A 27,664-nucleotide genomic window follows, 5' to 3' on the forward strand; every position below is an offset into this window, starting at 1 on the left:
AAGTGATTCCACTTGTAAAGTCCTTAAAACACACACTTCAGCATACCACATCAGTAGTTTCTAAATTCTGTTGAAGAAACTCATACTTCAGATACAAGCTCTGAAGCGATGAACCAGGCTCAGGATCAGTGATTGAGTTAAATGAAGACAGACAAGCAACACAGGCAGTAAACTTCATGAAAGAAGCAATGCAAGCTGATGTTGAGAAAAGATTTTCTTGGATTGAAATGAAGATCTTTACAGAATTGCAACATATATTGACCCAAGATACAAGAGTAATTTTTTTTCTTCACTCACGTCACTGATCAAGTAAAAATCATCACTTGCCAGAGTATGTGAGGAGCTTCTGTCAGACGACTATTCTAGAAGAGGAAGATGAGAACCAAGAAGGAAACGAAGAAGAGATGATATAGAGTGAAACACCTACCACCTGTGGAACATTAGATGAAGCAATGATCTCTTACTCTTGCTCTCCAGCAGTGATGATGAAGCAGAAAACTCATCTGTAGTAACTTTACTCATGAAAGATATTGAGAAATATCACAGAGAGAAAAGAATAAGTGTAATGTCAAGATAGTTTGCAATGGTGGGAAGACAATGAAGACAGCTCTTTACTCGATTTGGCAAAGGTAGCTTGCCAGTATCTCTCCTCTGTCCACCAAGTAGCGTTCCTAGTGAGCAGCTGTTTAGTAGTGCTGGCTTGATATATGACGCTAAGCGCAATCGGCTTTTGCCAGAAAAGCTGTAGATAAGCTTACTGTTTTTGAAACGAAACCTTGCCCATCTTGAACCTTTAAATATTAAGTAATAAATGTGTGTTTATAGTATCAGTTCAATCAGTTGGTTATAGATTTATAGTTAACCACTTTCAAAAGGGTGGAGGTTGGGGAAAGTGGTCGGTGGATGCACGACGATTTGGGTCCACGTCCCGCATCCTAGTAACGCACAAAATGTGTGGCTGAAACTCGTCATAAAACTTCTTATTGTAACAAAAAGTACTTCCACTTTACTTCCACTAGTATACTTCTGAACTTCTTCTGCGTCCGTATTTACGTCTTCCTATGACTTAAATACTTTTCAAAGAAAGAAGTATCAACTATTAAGACACCATTCGAAACTCATTTGGCAGTATTTTGGTTCTCCCACCTGTTTTTATTTGTTACTTCTCCTGTCTGGCATGGTCTGACACTGAAACAGGCTTTTTTTCGGGGGTCCTCTTTGGTGAGAACGTTTGACGTAAAACAACATCTGCATCCGCATCCGCATCCGCGAGGATATCATATTTGATATCCGCATCCGCATTTGCATCCGCATTTTAGTAGAGACTGATATCTGCATTCACATTTACATCCGGGTAAAATGACACAGACTATGTCTATATATATATATATATATATATATATATATATATATATATATATATATATATACCAGCATCCGCATATATATATATATATATATATATATATGGGCTCTTACTGGCCTCACTGGCCCCTTGCAGACTCATTTATTTATTTATTTATTTTATTTATTTATATATATATATATATATATATATATATATATATATATATATATATATATATATATATATATATATATAATATATATATATATATATATATATATATATATATATATACATATATATATATATATATATATATATATATATATATATATATATATATATATATATATATATATATATATATATATATATATATATATATATATATATATGTACAATAATGGGGGGCAATGCGGTCCACATGGGGAAAAGGGACCATTTTTTTTAACAGGTTTTATGGTTTACATTGTCGTTGAATGCAAAATTTGAAAAACATACATGCATTGCAATCTGCATGTCAGGTCACCCATATTTAAATGTGTTAGATATGTATAGGCATTTTCTAAAGAATTTTTTTTTTTCTTGTGTTTTCAGATTTGAAACAACACTAAATTGCTAAGGTGTATACACGAACTACTGTAACCTCTTTCACAGCACCCTTCCAGGACATCAATCTGCAATCCTTTAGGTATGTAGTAATGAAATAATATTGAACCTAAGTTATGGGGAGTGAATAGATATGCATTATTCTTACTGGCAAAAGTGACCACGTTTCTGGGGCAAGGACCAACATTTGTATGTTCACGTTTCTGGGCAAAGGGACCAACATTTGTATGCTTACAAAACAATGCAAATTTTGGTTTTAATGCCCTTTTTTCTCACTTTTGCAGGATGGTCCGCAATTACAAGAAGAAGGAGGGTACAACCCGCCTTCAATACTCACAAGACGATGTTGTAGCAGCACTAGTGTCCATCAATGAAGGGGAGAGCATTAGAGCAGCCAGTAGAAGAACTGGCATTCCCAAGACTACTCTCCTAAAACGCTACAGCGGAAGGTTACAAAGGCCGGCCAATCTGGTTGTCACACTGCACTCCTAGCAGGGGAGGAAGAAGCTATTGCTGGTTTCAGAATGTGCAGCATTAGGTGACTTTGGCTATGCCTTTGATCTAACGACTCTGCGACAATTTATTCACTTCCATCTTAACTCAATGCACAGGGTCATCCCACAGTTTAAGAACAATTACCCTGGCGTGGATTGGGCATATGGCTTCCTGAAACGCCATGAGAATATCCTGACTCAGCGGACCTGCCAAAACATCACCAGGAAACGAGCAGCATTAAGTGAAGGTACTGTGAATGATTACTCATCTGCCACAGAAGACCTTAGCAGGTGTTTCAATCTCTAGGATCATCAATTATGACGAAACAAATCTGACAGATGATCCGAAAGGGAAAGATGATCTTCAGGAAGGGCATCAAATATGCTGAGAGAGTGATGGACACAAGTAAAAGCTCCACATCAATAATGTTTGCAGTGACTGCACTGGTGTGTTGCTTCCACCATATGTTGTCTATAAAGGCCAACGCATGCAAGATACATGGATCCTGGTGGTCCTATTCATGCCAAGTACAATGTCTCCAAAAGTGGATGGTTTGATGAAGAAATTTTCTTGATTGGCTAAAGGCCTGCTCTTTATTCCTTTCTGTCGTCAGGAGAGAGAGACCAATCCTGAGCCTTTTGTTATTATTGGAGACAATCTAAGCAGCCATTTGTCCATGAGAGCTGTCGACATCTGCGCAGAAAACAACATTAAACTGTGCTTCCTACCACCTAACTCAACTCATTTGCTGCAACCACTGGATGTTGGAATCTTCAGTGTTGTGAAGTCTGAATGGAGGAAGATTCTAACTACATGGAAGGAGGGTGAAGGAAGAAATGTGGGCAGCCTACCCAAGTGGGTATTTCCTCGCCTGCTTCTAGAGCTCCTGCAAGCAATGGAAGAAAAATGGAGAAGCTCTGCGTGTCTGCTTTCAAGACCTGGTGGAATCCATCCCTGTAATGCTGAAATTGTCCTATGCAAGATCCGCTGTGATGACCCAAACATGTATGACAACAGAGATCTTGTAAGCCCTAACATGCTCAAGTTCTTGCAGGAAAGCCGTGAGAAGAGTGTGAAACGGCAAGCTCCTAGGAGAAAAGCTCTCCTATTCAACCAGGTGCAAACATCAGCCTAGCAGACCTACAAGTTGCAGGACCATCAGGTTGTGCTCCTCCTCAAACACCTGTTCGCCCACCACAAGATGAAACCAGCAGCGAGTCTGAAATTAAAGAGGATTCTTCTGAGATGAAGACCCCGTTCCAGACGAGGAAATTGCTGCTGTACCTAAAGAAGAACTTTCTGAAGAGGACATTACTCTTAATTGCTATAGCTTTTAGTTAGGGTTTGCTGAGGGCAACCACCCCATCACTATGTAGGACAAGTTGTAGAAATAAGTGCTGATGAATATAAAATTGATTTCTTTAGAAAATGTGGAAACCAACACTAACCTGAGGAGGTCTTAGTAGCATTCAAAAAACCTCAAGCCAGAGATTTGTTTTCAGTTTCAAAGAACCAAATTGTCCAAAAAGTAGTTGTAGATCACTGTTACAAGTCACAAGTAAGAGTTAAGAATACTTTTTCAAACCTTTTTGTTCGTTAGGTGTGTTAAACACAGAAATCTATCTATCTATCTATCTTTCTTTCTAGGTATCTATCTTTCTATCTATTTATCTATCCATCTATCTATCTATCTAACTATCGATCTATCTAGTATCTATCTATCTATATCTATCTTTATATCTATCTATCTATCTATCTATCTATCTATCTATCTATCCATCCATCTATCTATCTATCCATCTATCTATCTATCTATCTATCTATCTATCTATCTCTATCTATCTTTCTATCTATTTATCTATCATCTATATATCTATCCATCAATCTATCTATCTATCTATCTATCTATCTAGGTATATCTAGGTATCTACCTATCGGTCAAAAGGAGGTTAAATTAGTTATTTTTTATTTTTTATACATTTATTTTATACATTTTATACATTCTATGAGTGGTCCTTTTGCCCCATTTTTGGTAGGACACTTTCCCCATTGCAACATTGCAAAACTTATAGTTTTCAATATTTTTTAAGAAACACTGCTTAATAGACAAGTGGGGTTACTTTTATAGGAAAGCCAATGATCTAAATGCTTTTGAGGTAAAAATCTTCAATACACTTTTTTGTGCCTATGTATTTTTTATTTACCCTTGAACACATAATTTTAAGAAAAAATGGACCCTTTTTCCCCATCGAACGGTATATATATATATATATATATATATATATATATATATATATATATATATATATATATATATATATATATATATATATATATATATATATATATATACATGATGGTGTAGGTTTGCGTTTGAATTTGCGATATGATGGGCCTTAGTTTGTTTCCAGTCTTGTGTATCTTTACGTTGCCGTAGCAACGCTACGCTGACACCTTATGTACCATCCACCTACAGCCTGACCTCAGCAGCTGACTTCCTTGACATCCTCAAGTCAAACAACGCGAAGGGAAACATCGCTTCTCTGGATGTTGAATCATTATTTACGAACGTCCCTGTCGACCGAACCATCGAATACATCTTACAACGAGTTTACCATAATGACGACACCCCCAGCCTAGACATCCCTGAGCCCACGCTACGCAGCCTTCTTGAGTGCTGCACAAGAGAGGCACCATTCACCTGCCCTATAGCTAACAAGTACCAACAAGTGGATGGAGTCGCCATGGGCTCCCCGCTGGGAGTCCTGATGGCGAATTTCTTCATCGGCTGCATAGAGGAAGAAGCCTTTAAGACCACCAAGAGACCTGATATATACTGCCGCTACATCGACGACATTTTCATCAAAACCACAAGCACCGAGGACGCCGAACATCTCAGAGGACGCCTTCAAGAATTATCCGGATTAAACTTCACCATCGAGCATAGCACCAACGGATCCATGCCTTTCCTGGATATCCTCGTCAAACAAGATCAAGACGCCTTCAACACTGCTGTCTACGTGAAGGCTACTAACCCAGGTCACTGTCTCAATGGAAGGAGCGAGTGCCCCAAACGCTACAAAGACTCCACCATAGGGGCCTACATCCAGAGAGCACTCACCCACTGTAGTAACTGGCAGCAAGTCCACCATGAAATAGATCGGTCTACCCAGGTACTACTCAACAACGGTTTTGACAAAACAGACATCTACAATCAAACCAAGAAAATAATGGATCAACGGCACGCTGCAACCAACAACACAACCGAGGAGAAAAATAACATCAATATTTACTACAAATCACACTTCTCTACTGCGTATAAAGAAGATGAAAGAATAATGAAACAAATCATAAGAAGAAACGTCACACCAACAAACCCCGAGAAGAAACTCAACATCATCATTTACTACAAGAGCAAGAAAGCAAGCCACCTAATTATGAGAAACAGCCCCCAAGAAGAAAAGCCGCCCACACAGGAGCCGCATGTCGTTTATAGGTTTATTTGTAAACGAGGGATCTGCGAAGCCCTCCCCTCAACCTACATCGGCATGACAACGATGAAGCTGAGCAGGCGAATGAGCTACCACCTGACATCCGGAGCCCCGCGCCAACACCTACTACAGAAACACAATACAGTGCTAACAAGGAAAATTTTAGAAGAAAACACAGACATAATCGCAAGATGCCCCGACGAACGACTCCTCCCGATTCTAGAAGCCCTCAACATAAAAGAAATGGAGCCCAACTTAAACAAGCAGGCCCTAGATCTACAGGCTCTCCCGAGTATGCGCAGGAGTGCTGCGCACCAGCCTAACCAATCAGCAGCCAGTGCGCAACACGGGGAGGGAGACGACACGCCTTAAATACCGGGCACCCGGCGTACACCAGCCATTCTCTCTCCACCAGCGAGCAGAAAACTACTCCTCCACTGAACACTTCAAGCCACTGAAGAAGGGTTAAGAAACCCGAAATCGCGATCTGGCAACAAAGATGACCACTTACGGTGAAGTCATCCCCAAATTGATAAAAGAGAATAGGACTATTATCCGAGAGAAAGAGAATTTTCTTAAGAAAATAGTCAACATTGAACTGACTATCACGTTTAACCAGACATGTTTAAGAGAAAATCTCCTGCCCATATATACCCTCAATATATATATATATATATATATATATATATATATATATATATATATATATATATATAAATATATATATATATATATATATATATATATATATATAAAATGCTTTCTACACATTATTTTTTACTCAAATAACAAATTGATATAGTGTAGATAACACTCAATAAAACATAATAACAAATATATTTTCTTTACCCCATTAGTAAATCATTTTACAATATGATAAGAACAAGTAAAGGCCGGATAAGGTGCTGAAGCAGGTACTTTGAAAATATTAAAGTTACCCCTTAAAAGTGCCGTTCTTGGTAAGCCGTAATTATAATCTAGGCCCGAGAACAAAGAGGGCTAATGTCAAAATATTAGGTCTTAAAAAAAAAAAAACATTTAAAGATTTTAACGCTTTACCAAAAATCATTGACTTTGGCTCATAAGGGAGAGCTGGTGTGGCTTATCAAAGGCTCACACGACTTTGGCCTTTATGGCACTGATAAAGACGTGTAATTCCAGTTTCTTGGTAGGCTTATCTCAAAAGTGCTTTTTTTTAACATTGGTCCTTCCTGTTCTCGAGACTAGTTTATAGATGGCGTTACTTCCGCTCTCCCGATGCTTTGCTGAAGACCACTATCTCCTTTCTGTATTCTCCTTGCAGGGCTACTCCGCAAGGTTTTCGGCACCGGCAGCCCTGCCACCGACGCGCCAGACGACGGGCAGCTCTCTCCGTAGCGGCGCGTGGGGCCCTGTGGGAAGAGTATTACCATCACAACCATGGTAGAAGAAATATCAGGAAGTCTCGATCCAACACTTTGTGCACATTCTAAGTGACGTCACTACCGAGACGATAGAGAGAGAGAGAGAGAGAGAGAGAGAGAGAGAGAGAGAGAGAGAGAGAGAGAGAGAGAGAGAGAGAGAGAGAGAGAGAATTAAAAGTTAATTTAGACCGTTGCTTGCCTAAGTAGGTTGTGATCCTGGAATGCATTTTCAGCACTGTTTTAGTGCCCTCTGCATTGATTTTCCGCGGACAGTTCACGCATATAATAATAATAATGAGTGTAGGTCGTGTGCATTCACATATAATTCAGGGTTCCCATTCCTCTTTAAGTATTTATTCACCAAAGTCTTGGGTATAGAGTGGTGCCTAGTACAGCCAAGCTCATTGAGGTCCTTCCCTCTACACTGCAGTGGCTCCCAAACTGGGGTGCCCCTAGTGGGGGTGAGCTGGCTATAGAAAGGGGTGTGTGATTCCGTCTGCCAAAAATTGCATATTTGCACACACACACACACACACACACACACATGAAGGAGAAACACTGTTTGAATCATCTCGTGTTTCAATATATATATATATATATATATATATATATATATATATATATATATATATATATATATATATATATATATATATATATATATATATATATATATATATATTCTTCTTTAAATTGAGTTACTTTATTTTCAAACAAATGTGCTTCATGTGAAGTTTCTATTTTAAAATTATTTTTTTCTTTAAATTGAGTTACTTTATATGTGTTTCATTTGAAGTCTCTTCTTTAAACTATTAATTAATAATAGGAATTGTTGTTGTTTTTATTTCTTAAACAGAGTTACTTTGTTTTTCAAATAAATGTATTTTCTACTTTATAATATTAATTATCAAAAACAAGTTTTTTTCTTCTTAAGGGGGGCGACTACCCCCCCCCTACAGCTCTTTTGGTAGGTCCAATAGCCTTGAAATTTTATTATGTTGTTTATTGGTGTTAATGAGGAGTGTATAGTGAATTTCATGGAGATTGGGTGAATGATAGGGGGCACTGAGGTAAAGCGCGTTTTTTTCAATTTGTTTCACAGGCTTTATTTTTAAGTCAATCACTTTGAAAAAATTACCAATGAAACTTCGATTATATATCTACATTTTGTCGGGAACAGATTTTTGATTTTTGATTTTATCTTTGAGAGAAAATTAAAAAAAAAATTTTTCACACTTGATTTTCTCCGCTCTGTATCCCGTTTTCTATGGCCATATTGAAAAATCTATTCCAATAAAAAAATCGGCCTTTGATTGAAGTTTTTATTGATACCTAACAATTGTCAGTCAGATGATTTACTGATTTTTTGAAATTTTTTGAAGTGTAAAAAACCAACTTTTGAGAAATCGGCTCCTAATTTTTTTTTTTGCATTTACCCCTGTCATGCCATTCATAATTGTCCGATTGAGATGAAATTTTCACACATGATTGTGCAAACCTTGCTGATTGACTGGAGATATTGATAAGGCATCTGGTCCCCTTTCTCAGTGTTGAGAAAGTATTATTCACTGGTATGTGAGGGTGTCAAAAGGCGCCACCTTTCTCATTGTCGCCAGATTTTATCAATATTCTCCAGGCTGGTATTCTTCATCCTTCTTCTGCTGTTTTCTTTTCTTTTTGGACTTGGGTGTTGCATGTCTGGCTCTTTCAAGGTCTTGCCAGTGAAGAGATTCTTGTAATCTTTCTTGAGAACCAAACATATGTAATATTATGTTCCCATCCTCATAGCCAAAGTTGTGACGCGTGATCTACAGTCCTCTCGGCCCTCGGGCAGCATGACTCACTCCATCCACCCTCTCTGATGCCAAGTGATGCAGATTCATAAAGAAGAAATAATTTTTTATTGAAAATTTACGCGTATATAAGCATTGAATGACACCACGTGTGTAACCGCGTGACTCAGGCCTCTGACGCAACCGCGCGGGGTATTTAAACATGGCTTCCCGGCCGTAAGGGATTTAATTTGACCAAAACAAACCTTACCACTTGATAATTTAGGCTATCTCGGCCACAGTGAGCGAAGAAAAAGAATTTCTCAGATTTCAAAAATATTCGGCCAAAAATACCCCGTAGCCGCCCCCCTTAAAACAAAGTTATTTTGTCTTTGAAATGTGTTTCATGTAAAGCTCCAACTTTAAAATACTTATTAATAAAAAAGAATCCTTTAAAGTTTAAACTGAGTTACTTTGTCTTTCAAATAAATGCGTTTCATGTGAATCTCGTACGGTACTTTAAAATATTAATTAATAAAAATTAATTGCGTTTTTTTCTTTAAAAAAGACTTATTTTGTCTATTTTAAATATTAATTATTTTGGGTTAATATATTATGCGGCCCTATAAAATTGAATTTTTGAATGTGGCTTGCATTGAAAATTTGCCCACCCTTGCTCTAAAGGATATCCACTAATACCCACACAACGAGAGGTGTGTGTCATGTATTATTTATATGAAGATGTAATTCCACAAATATGTGCTACCTTTATACCATAATAGAGATAGTGATGAGTGTTTTCCCCATGGATAACATGTTTTTGGCATTTTATCAACTCATGATCCAATCTTATTTAATAAGACCAAATATTATACCCCCCCAAAAATATATATGCATTAGGGATCTCTCATTGGGTCGCCAGTTTCCAGCCTAACCAGTTTTCCTTGGGAGTTTTGCCTCTCACTTCCCATCTTCTTGCTTGCTCACGAGAAATCCATGTAGCGTGAAGTCACCTCTTTTTCCTTTTACTGCAACCCAACTCGAACATAACCCCATATTGCACAACACATGCCAGAGAATTGCTTGGATTCACCTCTCTTTATGAAAACAGTTTTGCATCTTCTCCCTCCATTGAATCTCTCCAGAAGAACAGGTAACGTGAAATAGCCATAAATAATAACGGGGGAAGGAACATTGTGGTGGATGAAGACCAATTACTATATGCCCAGTAAGAGGCCTTGATAAATTTTCACAATGCACACCCTGTCAGAAGTAATTCAATCTACTAACTATTTACGATGTGGTCTCTGGACAGTTCCACCCTTGGCTGATGCCTAGGGACAAAGAGAGTATTGTGATAACGAATCTTCTTGCCACACACACACTCACATGCACGAACGCACGCACGCACTGCAAAGCCACCATTTGAGTCAACGTAATTTTACTTTGGTTTGACAGACAACCTAGTCAGTAGTGTCACGGTAGGAGAACACCTCGGTTCTTGCGATCATAAATTAGTGCGCGTCGACATTAAAGCTCAATCATCAGTGACTGAAAATAAAGTAAAGGTGCCCAATTTCAAAAGAGCTAACTTCGTAGAAATCCGACAAAAACTAACAGAAATACAACTATCAGATGACGGCAACGTAGAGGAAGCCTGGCTAAGCTTTAAAAATCACTTACTCACTCAGCAGAACACATTCGTCCCCTTGTGCGAGAAGCGAATTAACACTAATAAAAAGCCCATCGTGGTTTAATAGCGAAATTAAACAATCAGTCAATGAGAGAAAATTGTTTTACAGGTTAAAGAAAGAACAAAGCACGCCCGAAAACATTAGACTTTATAATGATGCCAGGCGACGAGTAAAAAGACTAGTAGGTGAGGCAAAGCGTAGATACGAAGAAAATATTGCAGCCAACTGTAAAAATAATCCGAAATCTTTCTTCAGTTACATAAACAACAGAAAGGCGATCAAAAGTGGTATATGACCTTTAACAAACAGCGACGGTGCACTAGTGACTGACAGCCAACACATTGCAAACCTCTTAAACAATTACTTTTCCTCGGTGTTTAATACTAACAGTCTTCCTCTCGCTACCACCAACACCAGTACTATTGTAAATCTCGAGCATGCATGGCCTAATTTTGAAATAACAACCGATGAAGTCCTTAAAGCTCTCCATTCACTTAAAACAAATAAAAGTCCTGGACCTGACAAAGTATATCCAACTCTGCTGAAAGAAACAAAGAGCGAAATACTCTCCTCACAACTGTATTCAATATGTCCTTGCGACAAGGCATCGTCCCTTCAGATTGGAAAAAGGCTAACGTGACACCGATTTTCAAGAAAGGAGACAAAAGTACCAGGTAATTACAGGCCCATTAGTCTAACTTCGGTTGTAGGTAAGCTACTTGAGGGCATAATTAGAGACAAAATTGTGAATTACCTTGAAAGCCACTCATTGATTGGGGACTCACAACATGGCTTCCGAAACAAAAGATCCTGCCTATCAAACCTATTAACCTTTTTATAACGACCTCTTCACTGTTTATGACGTAACCAAATCACTGGACGTAGTCTATCTTGATTTCCAGAAAGCGTTTGATAAAGTCCCGCATCATAAATTACTTTACAAATTAAAGCAAATAGGTATTGACGGTCAAGTAAACCAATGGATCGCGAATTGGTTGAGCAACAGACAACAAAGAGTAGTGATTGACGGATTTAACTCAGAGTGGGCGCCTGTCACTAGTAGCGTCCTCAGGGCTCGGTCCTGGCCCAGTGCTTTCATTATTTACATCAACGACGTGGATGTTGGACTCAATAACCGCATTAGTAAATTTGCAGACGACACAAAGATTGGCAACTCGGTTCTCACTGACGAAGACAGGCAAAGCCTCCAAGAGGATTTGCACAAAATTTCAGCTTGGTCGGATAGATGGAGATGCCCTTTAACGTAGACAAGTGCCAGGTCCTTCAAGTTGGAACGAGGAATAAGAAGTTCGAATACGAAATGCGCGGCGTTAAACTCAAAAGCGTTCAATGCGTCAAAGACTTGGGGTCAAAATCGCGTCAAACCTCAAATTCTCACAGCAATGCATCGATGCAGCAAATAAAGCGAACAGAATGTTGGGCTTCATTAAAAGAAACTTTGTATTCAAGAATAAAGATGTAATACTGCCTCTACAACAGTTTAGTCAGACCCCACTTGGAATATGCGGTACAGTTTTGGTCTCCCACCATGCAAAGGATATTGCTAAATTAGAAGGTGTTCAGCGTCGGGCAACGAAATGATCCCTTCCTTGCGCAACAAATCCTACGAAGAAAGGCTTTCTACCCTTAACATGTTCTCTTGAGAAACGTCGCCTCCGAGGAAAACTGATCGAATGTTTTAAAATACTTAATGGTTTCACGAATGTAGACAGATCAACATTGTTTATGATCGATGACACTTTGCACGAGGAACAATGGCGTAAAACTCAGATGTAGACAAGTAAATTCAGACTGCACCAAATTTTTCTTCACCAATGTTAGAAAAGCGAGAATGGAATAAGCTTCCACCGTCAGTGGTCCAGTGTAACACGATTGACTCCTTCAAAAATAAGCTCGACCGTCACTTCCTTCAACTTAATATCAACTAGAGTAGAAATGCAACGTTTTGGAGTCTTCTGATTAATGTAAAATCACTTAGGTTTAAGGACAGACCACCAAGTCTGGACCATGGGGTCTGTGTGGTCTGATTTTCTATGTAAATCTATGTAAATCTCTCTCTCTCTCTCTCTCTCTCTCACACACACACACACACACACACACACACACGCACACACCCTCGCACTCACACACACATGTATCAATGCACACACTCACACATACACACACACACACACCCACACACACACACACACCAGCTGCTATAAAACTGATGACAGATAAAATAAAAGCCAAAGAAACATAGAGTATAGCAGCTGTACATATGGCTCCAAAGACAGTGACCTTGTACAAGGATAAACATAGAAAGTTATGTATGAAATGCAATAAAAATGATGAAAGTAGATATTCATAATACGGGGGACAAACCTTCGTCATTAATAACTGGAGATACTAACAGCAATGTCAACTGGGAAAACATGGATACAAATGTAATGAGCATTACAGGGATAACAAAAATCGAAGCAGTAACAATATTGTTTTCTGTATCAACACGCAACATCCATAGCCAGGAGATGATCAGACGAGCCTTCCCTATCAGATTAAGTGTTCACGAAACAAATAAACGATATTAACGATTAATGTAGCTTGCGATATAATTAAGAACCTGTTGAAATATATAACAGGAGTTTCTAAGAATTACGGAGACATTCAAAGATGTTAAATGGAAGCAGGAAGTGGCAGAAGCAGGTGAAGACAATACTTGAAATTTTGTGACATTTACAAGGCAGGAATAACAAAGCTCATTTCCCAACACAAGGAGAAAGCAAAGAGGATAAATGAACAGTGTACGAAAGCAAAATGAACAAAGACCCACGATAGGCCAAGTATGAGGAGACAACGTGGCCGCCTGCACTGCAACCCCTCGGTCGATGGGGAGCGTTGTGCTCCTTGCTCTGCCGTGGGGGTTATGAAAAGGCAAGAAACGACCACACCAGGATGAGAAGAGATGCACAACTGTGTGTTGAAGACAAACGAAAACTATGTTACAGTTATGTAATAGATAAGAGAACGGTCAGAGGTAAGATTGGGAGCCAGTGAACAAAGACAAAAATTATGTTAAGGAGGAATAAATTGTAAAAGTCCTGAATAGTAGATTCCGGTCTGTGTTTTACTAAAGAACAGACATTTGAGGTGCGAAGGTGGAATGGTGCAAGAAACAGCACCAAAGGTGGACAACAGCGTCCTTGATAAAGGATAAATTAAATAAATGAAAAATTAAGATGAACGCTGAGGAAGTGGACCAGATGAAATATCCCAACTGGGTATTCAGAGAATGTCTAGAAGAATTTACTTAACATTTGTAAATAACAAATCATATCACTAAATCAAGGCAAATTATCCGAAAAAAACGGAAAAAAAACGAACATAGTCCCTCAGTCCAAACATACCCTAGATCAATGGTTCCCACCCAGGGGCCATGGAAGAATTTGAAGGGGTCCATAGAGATTCTAATTATTTTACTTAAAGAGTTAGAATAAATTTTACATGAATGTATTCATGTTTTGCAGAAAAATCTTCTATTAATTTTGCTGGTTTAACCCATTTCGTTATAGGGGTCAGCAGGTAAAAACGTGACTGGAAAAGGGGAACGAGTCAAGAAAGGTTGGGTACCACTGCCCTACAATAGACAGCCTCATTTACCAATGTTGTAAAATTAATAATGAAAGAGCTAAATTGCAAAAGAGTATGTAACGTTATCAGAAGGCAATTAGGGTTGAAAAAGAGAAAATCATGCGTATCAAACCTGTGTTACTATGACTGATTGTAGAACCAGTGCAATGAAGAGATGTAGGGTTGGACATGGACTTAAGAAGTATGTAATGTATATATTATAATGTACAGTCGCGATATGAAGTGATGTCGCTGTGTACGTTTATTTTCGATCACGCAAGTATCGTTATATATTTTCAAGAGTACCATTATTTTCCTGTATCTTCATCATAACTTAACTAAATATATTTTAGAAGCTAGAAAAAAACATAGAAAATAAATAGTCAATGATGTCTTACGAAGAGTTGTCGAAATATTTTGACACAGTGTTTTCGTTCACCAAGGAACAAGTCAAATGAAGTCCAAATATCGACATATTACTCAAACAGAAAGTAAAATTATCTTTTCATGATCATTGTTGACAACACTGAATCTAACATATGCACACTATATAGGACATGCATAATTAGTCGATATCCTAAATTAGGATGTCGTAATTTATTTAATTTATACTCTCGTTTGATGATGACGTCATCGCCCGCGCACCATACCTATTATTCAGCCCTGACTCTTTGCCTTTCGTGGTCAACATAACGATAACAAAAGCTTTCCGTGGACTTCTAATGCATGATAGTGATCAAGGGAAGATGCCCACAGCCTATAACTACCGAGGGATAGTCGGAGATGGAAAAATAAGAATAAATAGCCTCAGTTTAGTCGTGTTATGTAACTCACTCTTTGCCGCTGATCGCAAACATCATTGCCTTTCTTGGTCAATATAACGATGACAAAAGCTTCATGTAGACTTCTAATGCTTGGAGGTGATCAGTGGAACATGTCCACAGCTTATAAGTGCCACAAAATAATCGAGGAAGGTGAGGAAATAAGAATATATGGCTTTGAAATGGAGGTGGTGGTGCGGGAGGGTAGGCTAATCGCAGCGTTGCCAAACATTAGGCTATGGTCGAGTGTTGGTAGAGGCGTCCGGAATTTTAATAGTTCAAATAATTATGGTAACCCTACCTATGAAGGCATTCTTCATTCATCATCGTTACATAGCAATTTTACTATATATTTCAGTGCCCATGCTTATGATAAGAAGCCATCATCGTGAATAGAAGGTGTTTAATGAGAAACCTTATTATTTGATCGTTTCTTAATCAATAAAACGCAAAGTAATGCCAGCAACTGTCCATTCGCTTCATATCATACTGTGCATGTGTATTAATAACTGCAGAAGACAGTTCATGGAATGACCTAGAAATATATATATATATATATATATATATATATATATATATATATATATATATATATATATATATATATATATATATATATATATATATATATATCTATATGTATTCACTAACCGTTTCCCTATTGTCTCACCAACACTGGAGAGTAGTTCAGCATGCTCTCTAAAGACAGATCCTCTCTTTATCCACACCACACTACATTCACACAACATATACACCTTTTCCCAAAATTAAAATTTCAAAATGGCGCACATACACCAAGCCTCGAGTCCCTGCCTGGGGACCACAAATTCCCAGGAGGACTCCCCTTCTGGCTGCCGACCCGAGAGGTGTCTTGATAACTCCTCGAACCTCTTTCTTCTCAATTTCTGCAACATTCGCGGTCTTCGCTCTAATTTTCATTCTGTGGAACATCATCTCTCCTCCTCTAAACCTCACCTTCTCTTCCTTACCGAAACACAGGTTTCTGAGGCTACTGACAGCAATCTCTACTCTGTTCCCTCCTACTATCTCTATCCTAAATTTCAATCCAAAGCTGGATGTTGCGCCTACGTGCGCAACGACATCACTTGCTCTCGTGCCCACGACCTTGACTCTTCTGAATTTTCCACCATCTGGCTAAGACTTCATTGTCATTCTATTAATAAATACATCTGTGCTGTTTATCACTCACCTAACTCTACCAACTATGTAAAATTCTTTGACTATTTGAATTCTAAAGTGGAGCACATCTTGACCAGCTCTCCCTTCGCTGAAATCTCCATCCTAGGAGATTTCAATGTTCACCACCAGCTTTGGCTTTCATCCTCTTTCACTGACCATCCTGGTGAACAAGCCTACAACTTTGCTATCCTCAACGACCTAGAGCAGTTGGTCCAGCACCCTACACGTATTCCTGACCGTCTTGGAGATCGGCCCAACATTCTAGACCTCTTCCTTACCTCAAACCCTTCTGCTTATTCTGTCAAACTGTTCTCTCCGTTGGGCTCCTCCGATCACAATCTTATTTCTGCATCCTGTCCTATCGCTCCTGTACACCCTCTGGACCCACCGAAGAGGCGATGCTTCTGGCATTTTGCTTCAGCTCGGTGGGACGACCTGAGGATGTACTTTTCCGATTTCCCGTGGAATGATTATTGCTTCCAGGATAGAGACCCCTCTGTGTGCTCAGCGCATCACAGAGGTGATTGTCTCTGGAATGGAGGCATACATTCCTCGTTCCTTCTCTACTCCTCACGCTAAAAAGCCTTGGTTTAATCACGCTTGTTCTCGTGCTGTCAATGATAGAGAGGTAGCTCACAAAAGGTACCAGAGCCTTCAAACTAATGCTAATTATGAACTTTACATTTCTGCCCGAAATCGTGCCAAATCTATTATCCGACTAACCCAAAATTCTTTCATTAATAGAAAATGTCAAAACCTTGCTTTCTCTAACTCTTCCCGTGACTTCTGGCATCTAGCTAAAAAACATCTCCTCCAACTTCACTTCTCCATCTTTCCCTCCACTCCTCAGTCCTGACGGCAACACTGCTGTCTCATCTATCTCTAAGGCTGAACTCTTCTCTCAAACTTTTTCTAAAAACTCCACTCTGGACGATTCTGGGCATATTCCTCCTACTCATCCCCCCTCTGACTCCTTTATGCCTGTTATAAAGATTCTTCAAAATGATGTTTTCTATGCCCTCTCTGGCCTCAATCCTCAGAAGGCTTATGGACCTGATGGAGTGCCTCCTATTGTCCTTAAAAACTGTGCCTCCGTGCTGTCACCCTGCCTGGTCAAACTCTTTCGCCTCTGCCTGTCAACATCTACCTTTCCTTCTTGCTGGAAGTATGCCTTCATACAGCCTGTACCTAAGAAGGGTGACCGCTCCAATCCCTCAAACTACCGTCCTATAGCTTTACTTTCTTGTCTATCTAAAGCTTTTGAATCAATCCTCAACCGGAAGATTCAAAAGCACCTTTCCACTTCTGACCTTCTATCTGATCGCCAGTATGGGTTCCGCAAGGGGCGTTCTACTGGTGATCTCCTAGCCTTCTTAACTGACTCTTGGTCATCGTCTCTTAGCCGTTTCGGTGAAACTTTTGCTATTGCGCTGGACATATCAAAAGCTTTTGATAGGGTCTGGCACAAATCTTTGCTTTCTAAACTACCCTCCTACGGTTTCTATCCTTCTCTCTGTACCTTTATCTCCAGTTTCCTTTCTGACCGTTCTATTTCTGCCGTGGTAGACGGTCACTGTTCTTCCCCTAAACCTATTAACAGTGGTGTCCCACAGGGTTCTGTCCTATCTCCCACTCTTTTTCTGTTGTTCATTGATGATCTTCTTTCCAAAACGAACTGTCCTATCCATTCCTACGCCGATGATTCCACTCTGCATTACTCAACTTCTTTTAATAGAAGACCCACCCTTCAGGAACTTAACGACTCAAGGCTGGAGGCTGCAGAACGCTTAGCCTCAGACCTTACTATTATTTCCGATTGGGGCAAGAAGAATCTGGTGTCCTTCAACGCCTCAGAAACACAGTTTCTCCACTTATCCACTCGACACAATCTTCCAAACAACTATCCCCTATTGTTTGACAACACCCAGCTATCACCTTCCTCAACACTAAACATCCTCGGTCTATCCTTAACTCAAAATCTCAATTGGAAACTTCATATCTCATCTCTTACTAAATCAGCTTCCTAGAGGCTGGGCGTTCTGTACCGTCTCCGCCAGTTCTTCTCCCCTGCACAGTTGCTGTCCATATACAGGGGGCTTGTCCGCCCTCGTATGGAGTATGCATCTCATGTGTGGGGGGGCTCCACTCACACAGCTCTTCTGGACAGAGTGAAGGCTAAGGCTCTTCGTCTCATCAGCTCTCCTCCTCATACTGATAGTCTTCTACCTCTTAAATTCCGCCGCAGTGTTGCCTCTCTCTCTATCTTCTATCGATATTTCCACGCTGACTGCTCTTCTGAACTTGCTAACTGCATGCCTCCCCCCTCCCGCGGCCCGGCTGCACTCGACTTTCTACTCATGCTCATCCCTATACTGTCCAAACCCCTCATGCAAGAGTTAACCAGCATCTTCACTCTTTCATCCCTCACGATGGTAAACTCTGGAACAATCTTCCTTCATCTGTATTTCCTCCTGCCTACGACTTGAACTCTTTCAAGAGGAGGGTATCAGGACACCTCTCCTCCCGTATTTTGATCTTCCTTTCTGCCACCTCTTTTGTTTCTTTTTTAGGAGCAGCGAGTAGCGGGCTTTTTTTATTACTGTTTTCTTTTTTTGTGTGTGCCCTTGAGCTGCCTCCTTTGTTGTAAAAAAAAAAAAAAAAAAATTTATAATATATATATATATATATATATATATATATATATATATATATATATATATATATATATATATATATGTATATATATATATATATATATATATATATATATATATATATATATATATATATATATATATATATATATATATATATATATATATATATATATATATATATATATATATATATATATATATATATATATATATATATATATATATATATATATATATATATATATATATATATATATATATATATATATATATATATATATATATATATATATATATATATATATATATATATATATATATATATATATATATATCGCCTAAATCTAAACAATGTATAACAACAGTTTTATAAAGATAACAGCACGTGAGCTAAAAGAACATTAAGGTTGTTCTTCAGTACGTCAGTAATTGAAAGACAACACATGACATTCGCAGTCGCCTTTTTTAAAGCAAATGAATGTATAATTGTAATTCAGGTACTACTACGTTATTTTACCGTGTTTTACATCACAACGTATTATAGATTATCATTAAAAGGGAACATTATAACATAAACAATAAATACACATCACTTCCGTTACCTTCAAATGGTCCCGTACGAAACATTTTGAGAGCGGCGACATCACTTCATATCGCGACTGTACATGTGAAGGCGTGACTATAGTCGCAACACCATGGCAGTGCCGCGCCACAGGATGTTTAATAACACGTAGGTGCTAGGTTGTGCTTACGGGGTGGTCCTTGCCGTGGGAACGGTGCTGAGTCAACAAGCCTTGACATCGGATTATTCCTGCACCCGAACTGAAGCCGGCACAAGTCAGTGGGCAGCGGTCACGAGCAGATCACACTGCTCGGGGTGTGTGTGCGACAGCTCACATAAACTTTGTAACTATTGTGTAAAACTGTTAATATAGTTAAAACTCATCACGCTTTTATTATACCAGAGAGTGAATTAAGTGAACTCAAAGTGAACTTAACGGTTCCGCTCGGCCAAAACAGCATCTACCACACTTAACTATAAAGGCTATTGTGTTATCTCACCTACTTCAATCAAATTGTGGAGCAGGGCAACGGTAACGCCGGCCCTGTGACGAGTGAGATAACAGCTTGCGCCTTAAACATAGCAACACTATCCACCTTTAAAAATAACACTTAAAACCACCTAACAAAAGTGGTGGCATGCGTGGTTACGAACAACTCCGAAGTGTTATAACTCTCTCTCAAACATATTAACAGTAGCAAGTGTGTGTAAGAGGCAGAGACAGTGAAGGGAGTGCAAGAACGCTGACACAGCCCGCGACCTTTCCTGCCCTGGTGAGTCGAGTCAGCACACACCCACACCCGAGAGCAGCGCCCCGCCCCGCCGCGTGACTCCACACCGTGCCGCTGCACGGGGTCTCGTTACAAATTCCAAGACGCCCATTTGTCTGCCTACGACACAGCCTGTTGTGGGTGGGCGCTTACCTTCGCCAGACCAGGGCGGATTTTTGGCGGCGACCTTTGGAGGGACGTGGTTGCTCCCCCGTCTATTTCTCCCCGCTGCCAGTCGAAGGCCGCCGGCCGTCTCTCATCACTGCCAGGCGCCGAGGGCCGACAGTCAAGGACGGGTGCAAGCCAGCCAAGAACACAGGCAAGCCAGCCGAGGACGCAGGCAGATCAGCCGAGGATCGAAGGGTAGCGGAGTTCCGGTTTGCAGTCTTCACATGTTCATGGTATCCACATGCATGTAGCTGACACTACACTAATACTTTTTCTTAAGACTACACCACTTGTTAACACATTTCAGGTGATTTTTACGTCCTGTGTGTGTCTCTCCGTGTGGAGCCGAAACTAGTTTCCCTTAGGCTGTTGAATTTTATTCAAGTGTCGGTGGATGTTTAATATTTTTCCTGAATTGTGAACATTGTTACGCATTTTAAGTATAGTCATTCATTTTATTTTTTTCCTTTCTTGTGTGTTTTGTTGCACAGTGGAGAAGGTAGTTTTATCGTGCTAAGTATTCACTCATTATTCTTTTCCCTCTTTCCATGCGTTTTGGAAGCATCTGGGGAGAGTGAGCACACACTAAGCGGTGAATGATCATTACCTTTAGTGCAGTTTAGCGGTAATACTTTTCCTTTTACCATATTCCTCCTCATGAAGCCTAATTTTACTAATGCCTCTTTTTAAATGGCAGGGAAACCTGACCCGGAGTTAGCAGCTTTGGCCGAGGAATATCAGAAGTTGGTATAGCACTCGGAAGAGAACGTCAAGGATAACAGTTACCGTAACCTAAGGAGCGGGGCAAATCATGAGAGAGTCCATACTCCTCCTCCTTCTCTTCCCACCTGCATGATCAACAAGGTAATAACTAACCAACAACCCACAATGGCTACTAATACCATTAAACTTCTGGCGACTAAGGCATCTGTCAGAGCTTTCGCAGGCAATTAACCGGATTACACTGCTAGGGACGTCATCCTACACAATGCGAGGATGTTATGAATAATTTATTTGTGTCAGAACCGGGAGATAAAATCTCCTTCATTAGGTCCAGTTAAAGCCGGGAACAGAAGCTTCAGCTCTCAAGTACACCAGCGCGTTCATGGAACCGCAAGAAACCAAAGATTATGACCAGTTTCGGTCACATTTTCTGGAATCATTCGGGGAGAATGTTAAACACAGCCTCGTCAAGGGCGTAAATGTAGCTGTAATCAACTTGATTTCAGCTGTGGAGAGTAGAGGTCTTTTTGCCGGGCAAGTGGACGCCTATCGGTTGTCTACTGATTTGGGCTCATATTTGAGAGCTGGTGGCTGGACAGAGGGAGAGAATATGTCTCTCTAATGTGATCAAATTTCTGGAATTTTCCATGTACATGGCTGTCATCAAGGGACAGTTTCAAAAAAGTTATTTATCCCTAGCCTACGGCCCCACTGACAAGTTGCACGATTTCATCTTGAAACTCAAGACCAAGATTGAGGAGAAAGACGGAGTCCCAGTTCCCGCTGTAGCCGCTGTAGAACAGAGGACTGCTAATATTTGCGCGTCCTCATCGGTGGTGGCATCAGCCACCGAAGAGCCTAAACGCCACTGTTCTTATTGTCAGTGAGACGGTCATACGGTTGACTATTGTATAAAACGTCAGCGGGATCGCAGGGCAAAGAAGGAAAGGGGAGGCTCGCAGATGTCAGGCAAGTCTGCTTCTCAGAAGACCCCGGCCGCTTCAAAAAGTCGTGCCGAGGGCTCCAACACTGGCAAGTCCTGTTTTACCCACGGTACTGGTAGACACACCACAGGGTGTTTCTCTGTGCTACAGTTGAAGAAAGAGCGGGCAGGAAAGTTCGTGAAGGGGTCGGGGGAAGCCGAGCGCCCCCACAAAACGACCCAGGGTAGGAACCCGGGCGCCAGAGGAAATTGAGACTGCAGTGCAGGCTGACAATATTAGCTTGTATGAATCTGTTGTGGATGCGTGCAGTCAGCCTGACATTATGGCGCTTAAAGTCAAGCTGAGTCTGCTACAAGCGTCATTTGCGGTCGACACCAGCGCTGCGGTTAATGTGTTGTCAGAAAAGACGTACATAGCTACGACCCTCTGACCTAAGCCTTTGCGGTGTCACCACCGATAGGCTTAACATCCTTGGGGTGGTGAGTTTGCCAGTGAGTTTAGGACGAAACACCCCTGTCATGCGTTTGGATTTTTACGTGACGTCAAACTTTTCACTGCCGTCTGACGGTCTTTTTCGGGTGTCGTCATTGAGATCCAACCGCATGGTAATACGTCCAGATAGTAATACAGTAAGGTTTCAAGGGAGATGTTTCAAGGCCATGGATCAGCCTGTGCGCCTCGCTTTTCCCTGGGAAAGAAAAGAAATACCAGTAAGGGTCGGGAAAGTGTTTCTTCTGAGTCGGTAGTGCATATCGTGCCGACTCTTTCCATGGTGCCGGTGGATGGCGCGGGCACCACTTCACTTCATGGTCACCCACCAACACCACCTGACGTTTGCAGGGGATGGAAAAATGTCAATGCGATAGTCGTGGGGAATCACGAAATCCCTCAACGAACCGCAATGCATATCCCCGTGTCAGTCTCTAACGCCCCCGTAGGTTGTGACATCTGCCTAGAAGGGCGTAGTCGTGTGAACACGCTAGTGATAGAGTGGTTAACGCCACTGGCGGTCCAGTTAATCTAAAAAATGGAGTCTTTTTTGGGTCGCGCATTAGCGTTCGACGGACAGGTGTCGCCAGAACCTTTATAGTTAAATCAGACTTGTGTCATCGCGGTGGGTCAACCCGACGCCGGCGACAAAACATGTCAGGCCTCTTCTGTCGATGCTTTAGTTAAAGTTGTCGATATATCGAGCTTAAGGGCCCGCTTCTGAAGCTTTTACATCAGTATCGTGATGTCATTGTCCTGCCCGGTGAGCCTTTAGGTGCCACTGATACGACAGAGCACAAGATTAGGATTAACCCTACACCAAATCGGTGTACATTCCTGCATGCAGACTTCCACGCAGTCAAAGGCAGATTGTAGATGAACAGGTTAAAGATATGTTGGACCAGGGTGTTATTCAGCATTCCCGATCTCCGTGGAACTCGCCCTTGTTTCTAGTCCCTAAAAAGGACGGAAGTTTCAGGCTTGTCATCGATTTTAGGAAAGTAAATGAGGTGACTGAGGATGATAGGTACCCTCTGCCCGTTTTAGGTGACTTGTTAATGTCCCTGGGGGAAGGGAATACTATTTTCAGTAGTCTTGACCTTTTAAGTGGGTACTGGCAGGTGCCGATGGCAGCTGAATCCAGAGATATTACAGCCTTCAGTACCCCTAGCGGTCATTTTGAATGGTTAAGGATGCCATTCTGCCTCAAAACCGCACCCATTACTTTTCAGAGGATGATCAACACATTGTTCTCAGTCATGATAGCCATATTTAGATGATTTAATCATCTGTAACAAGGATGGCGACAGTCACCTAGCTAAATTGGAAACAGTTCTGCTTAAACTTAGAGACGCTGGCCTTAAGGCCAAGCTGACTAAATGTGAATTTTTAAAGCCAAAAATCACCTTTTTAGGCCACACTGTTGATGGAGATGGAATCCACACGATGGACGATAAAATATCGGCCATAAAGAATTTTCCGCAACCCCAAACCGTCGAAAACGTTCGGTCTTTCCTGGAGTTGTCCGGCTACTATAGGCCTTTCATACAAGGTTTTGCCAAAATTGCTTCGCCCCTAACGCAACTTTTAAAGAAAGAGGTACCTCTTCATTGGAATGCCCCACAACACAAAAGTTTTACAGAATTGAAGTCAGCGCTAATTAACGCTGGTCACCCGGGGAGGGAACGCACATTAACAGCGGCCCGAGCGGTCTCTTTTTGGCTAACTATGCGTGTAGATATTGGTGCTTATGTGGCTAAGTGTGTCAAGTGTACCCAACATAAAGGGACGGTGCCTAGGCCTGCGCCGATCCTAGAATACCCGCCCCCTGACCGGCCTTGGGATGTAGTTTCTATTGAGTTGCTACAGCTTCCCGCCAGCCACCAGGGTTCTAGGTACCTCTTGGTTTGTGTAGATCACTTGTTGCGGTACGTTGTGTTAGCCCCGGTGAAAGATAAATCTGCTAAGTCCATTGCTCATGCCCTAATAACTCATCTAATGTGTCCATACTCCACACCTAGAGTGTTGTTAAGTGATAATGGAACCGAGTTTCGCAATCAACTTTTAGCAGAAATATGCAAACAGTTTGGCATTACACAAAGTTTTACAGTCAGTTATCACCCAGCCAGCAACGGCCTTGTTAAACGCGCTAATAGGAAGATTTAAGATGTCTTGCGCCCGGTCGTTAGCGGACTTCAGCATGCCTGGGAGGACTGGCTAGCATATGCTGCAGCAAGCCGTGTTTGTGAGTCAACGGGACAATCTCCCCACTACATAATTTTAGGGTTGATTATTCTAAGGTTCAACTTAAAGTTTTCACAGATATTCATAGGAACGTCAGAGAGAGACTACAGGCTACATCTGAGGCTATGTGCTTCCAGCAACACAAGCGTGCCGCCCCTGTTTCCTTGAAAGTGGGTGACTTTGTTATGCTTCGAGTCCCAGAGAGACATTCGAAGTTGTCCCCTAAATTCGTGGGCCCACGCCAGATAGTTAGACAACTAGGTGGTCACAAAATTTTGCTTTATGACCTCATTTTTAATTCATAAGGAATCGTGCATAGTGATCGCCTCAAAAAGACAGACGCCCAGCCTGAGATCCTTGATTCGACTTTAGCTGAACCAGCGAGAACCGCCTGTTTGTCTCAGCCTGACGATGCCTTGTCTATCTTTCCACCACACGACTATAGCCTGCATCCTCGCAATTACCAATTTATGTTTGGTTCCTGAGCTTTTGCCTGCATCTTTTTCATGCGAGAGGGGAGTGCTTGAGTAACACTTTTCACTTACTCACTATCTTCCTTTTATTGCTGAGTTGATGTAGGGCAGTCAGTCATCTTAGTTGTTTGGGACCGTAATAATCGAGGGTGTAGACTAATGCTAATTATGAACTTTACATTTCTGCCCGAAATCGTGCCAAATCTATTCTCCGACTAACCAAAAATTCTTTCATCAATAGAAAATGTCAAAACCTTGCTTTCTCTAACTCTTCCCGTGACTTCTGGCATCTAGCCAAAAACATCTCCTCCAACTTCACTTCTTCATCTTTCCCTCCACTCCTCAGTCCTGACGGCAACACTGCCGTCTCATCTATCTCTAAGGCTGAACTCTTCTCTCAAACTTTTTCTAAAAACTCCACTCTGGACGATTCTGGGCATATTCCTCCTACTCATCACCCCTCTGACTCCTTTATGCCTGTTATAAAGATTCTTCAAAATGATGTTTTCTATGCCCTCTCTGGCCTCAATCCTCAGAAGGCTTATGGACCTGATGGAGTGCCTCCTATTGTCCTTAAAAACTGTGCCTCCGTGCTGTCACCCTGCCTGGTCAAACTCTTTCGCCTCTGCCTGTCAACATCTACCTTTCCTTCTTGCTGGAAGTATGCCTTCATACAGCCTGTACCTAAGAAGGGTGACCGCTCCAATCCCTCAAACTACCGTCCTATTGCTTTACTTTCTTGTCTATCTAAAGCTTTTGAATCAATCCTTAACCGGAAGATTCAAAAGCACCTTTCCACTTCTGACCTTCTATCTGATCGCCAGTATGGGTTCCGCAAGGGGCGTTCTACTGGTGATCTCCTAGCCTTCTTAACTGACTCTTGGTCATCCTCTCTTAGCCGTTTCGGTGAAACTTTTGCTATTGCGCTGGACATATCAAAAGCTTTTGATAGGGTCTGGCACAAATCTTTGCTTTCTAAACTACCCTCCTACGGTTTCTATCCTTCTCTCTGTACCTTTATCTCCGGTTTCCTTTCTGACCGTTCTATTTCTGCCGTGGTAGACGGTCACTGTTCTGCTCCTAAATCTATTAACAGTGGTGTCCCATAGGTTCTGTCCTATCTCCCACTTTTTTTCTGTTGTTCATTGATGATCTTCTTTCCAAAACGAACTGTCCTATCCATTCCTACGCCGATGATTCCACTCTGCATAATTCAACTTCTTTTAATAGAAGACCCACCCTTCAGGAACTTAACGACTCAAGGCTGGAGGCTGCAGAACGCTTAGCCTCAGACCTTACTATTATTTCCGATTGGGGCAAGAAGAACCTGGTGTCCTTCAACGCCTCAAAAACACAGCTTCTCCACCTATCCACTCGACACAATCTTCCAAACAACTATCCCCTATTCTTTGACAACACCCAGCTATCACCTTCCTCAACACTAAACATCCTCGGTCTATCCTTAACTCAAAATCTCAACTGGAAACTTCATATCTCATCTCTTACTAAATCAGCTTCCTCGAGGCTGGGCGTTCTGTACCGTCTCCGCCAGTTCTTCTCCCCTGCACATTTGCTGTCCATATACAGGGGCCTTGTCCGCCCTCGTATGGAGTATGCATCTCATGTGTGGGGGGGCTCCACTCACACAGCTCTTCTGGACAGAGTGGAGGCTAAGGCTCTTCGTCTCATCAGCTCTCCTCCTCATACTGATAGTCTTCTACCTCTTAAATTCCGCCGCAATGTTGCCTCTCTTTCTATCTTCTATCGATATTTCCACGCTGACTGCTCTTCTGAACTTGCTAACTGCATGCCTCCCCCCCTCCCGCGGCCCCGCTGCACTCGACTTTCTACTCATGCTCATCCCTATACTGTCCAAACCCCTTATGCAAGAGTTAACCAGCATCTTCACTCTTTCATCCCTCACGCTGGTAAACTCTGGAACAATCTTCCTTCATCTGTATTTCCTCCTGCCTACGACTTGAACTCTTTCAAGAGGAGAGTATCAGGACACCTCTCCTCCCGAAATTAACCTCTGATTTGGACACTCCTTTAACCTCTGTTCAGGAGCAGTGAGTAGCGGGCCATTTTTTCTTTTTTTTTTCTTTGCGCCCTTGAGCTGTCTCCTTAGCTGTAAAAACAAAAACAAAAAAACAAAAAACAAAGGGATAGGT

This window comes from Eriocheir sinensis, chromosome 23 (genome assembly GCF_024679095.1).
Source record: "Eriocheir sinensis breed Jianghai 21 chromosome 23, ASM2467909v1, whole genome shotgun sequence".
Classification (NCBI taxonomy): Eukaryota; Metazoa; Arthropoda; class Malacostraca; order Decapoda; family Varunidae; genus Eriocheir; species Eriocheir sinensis.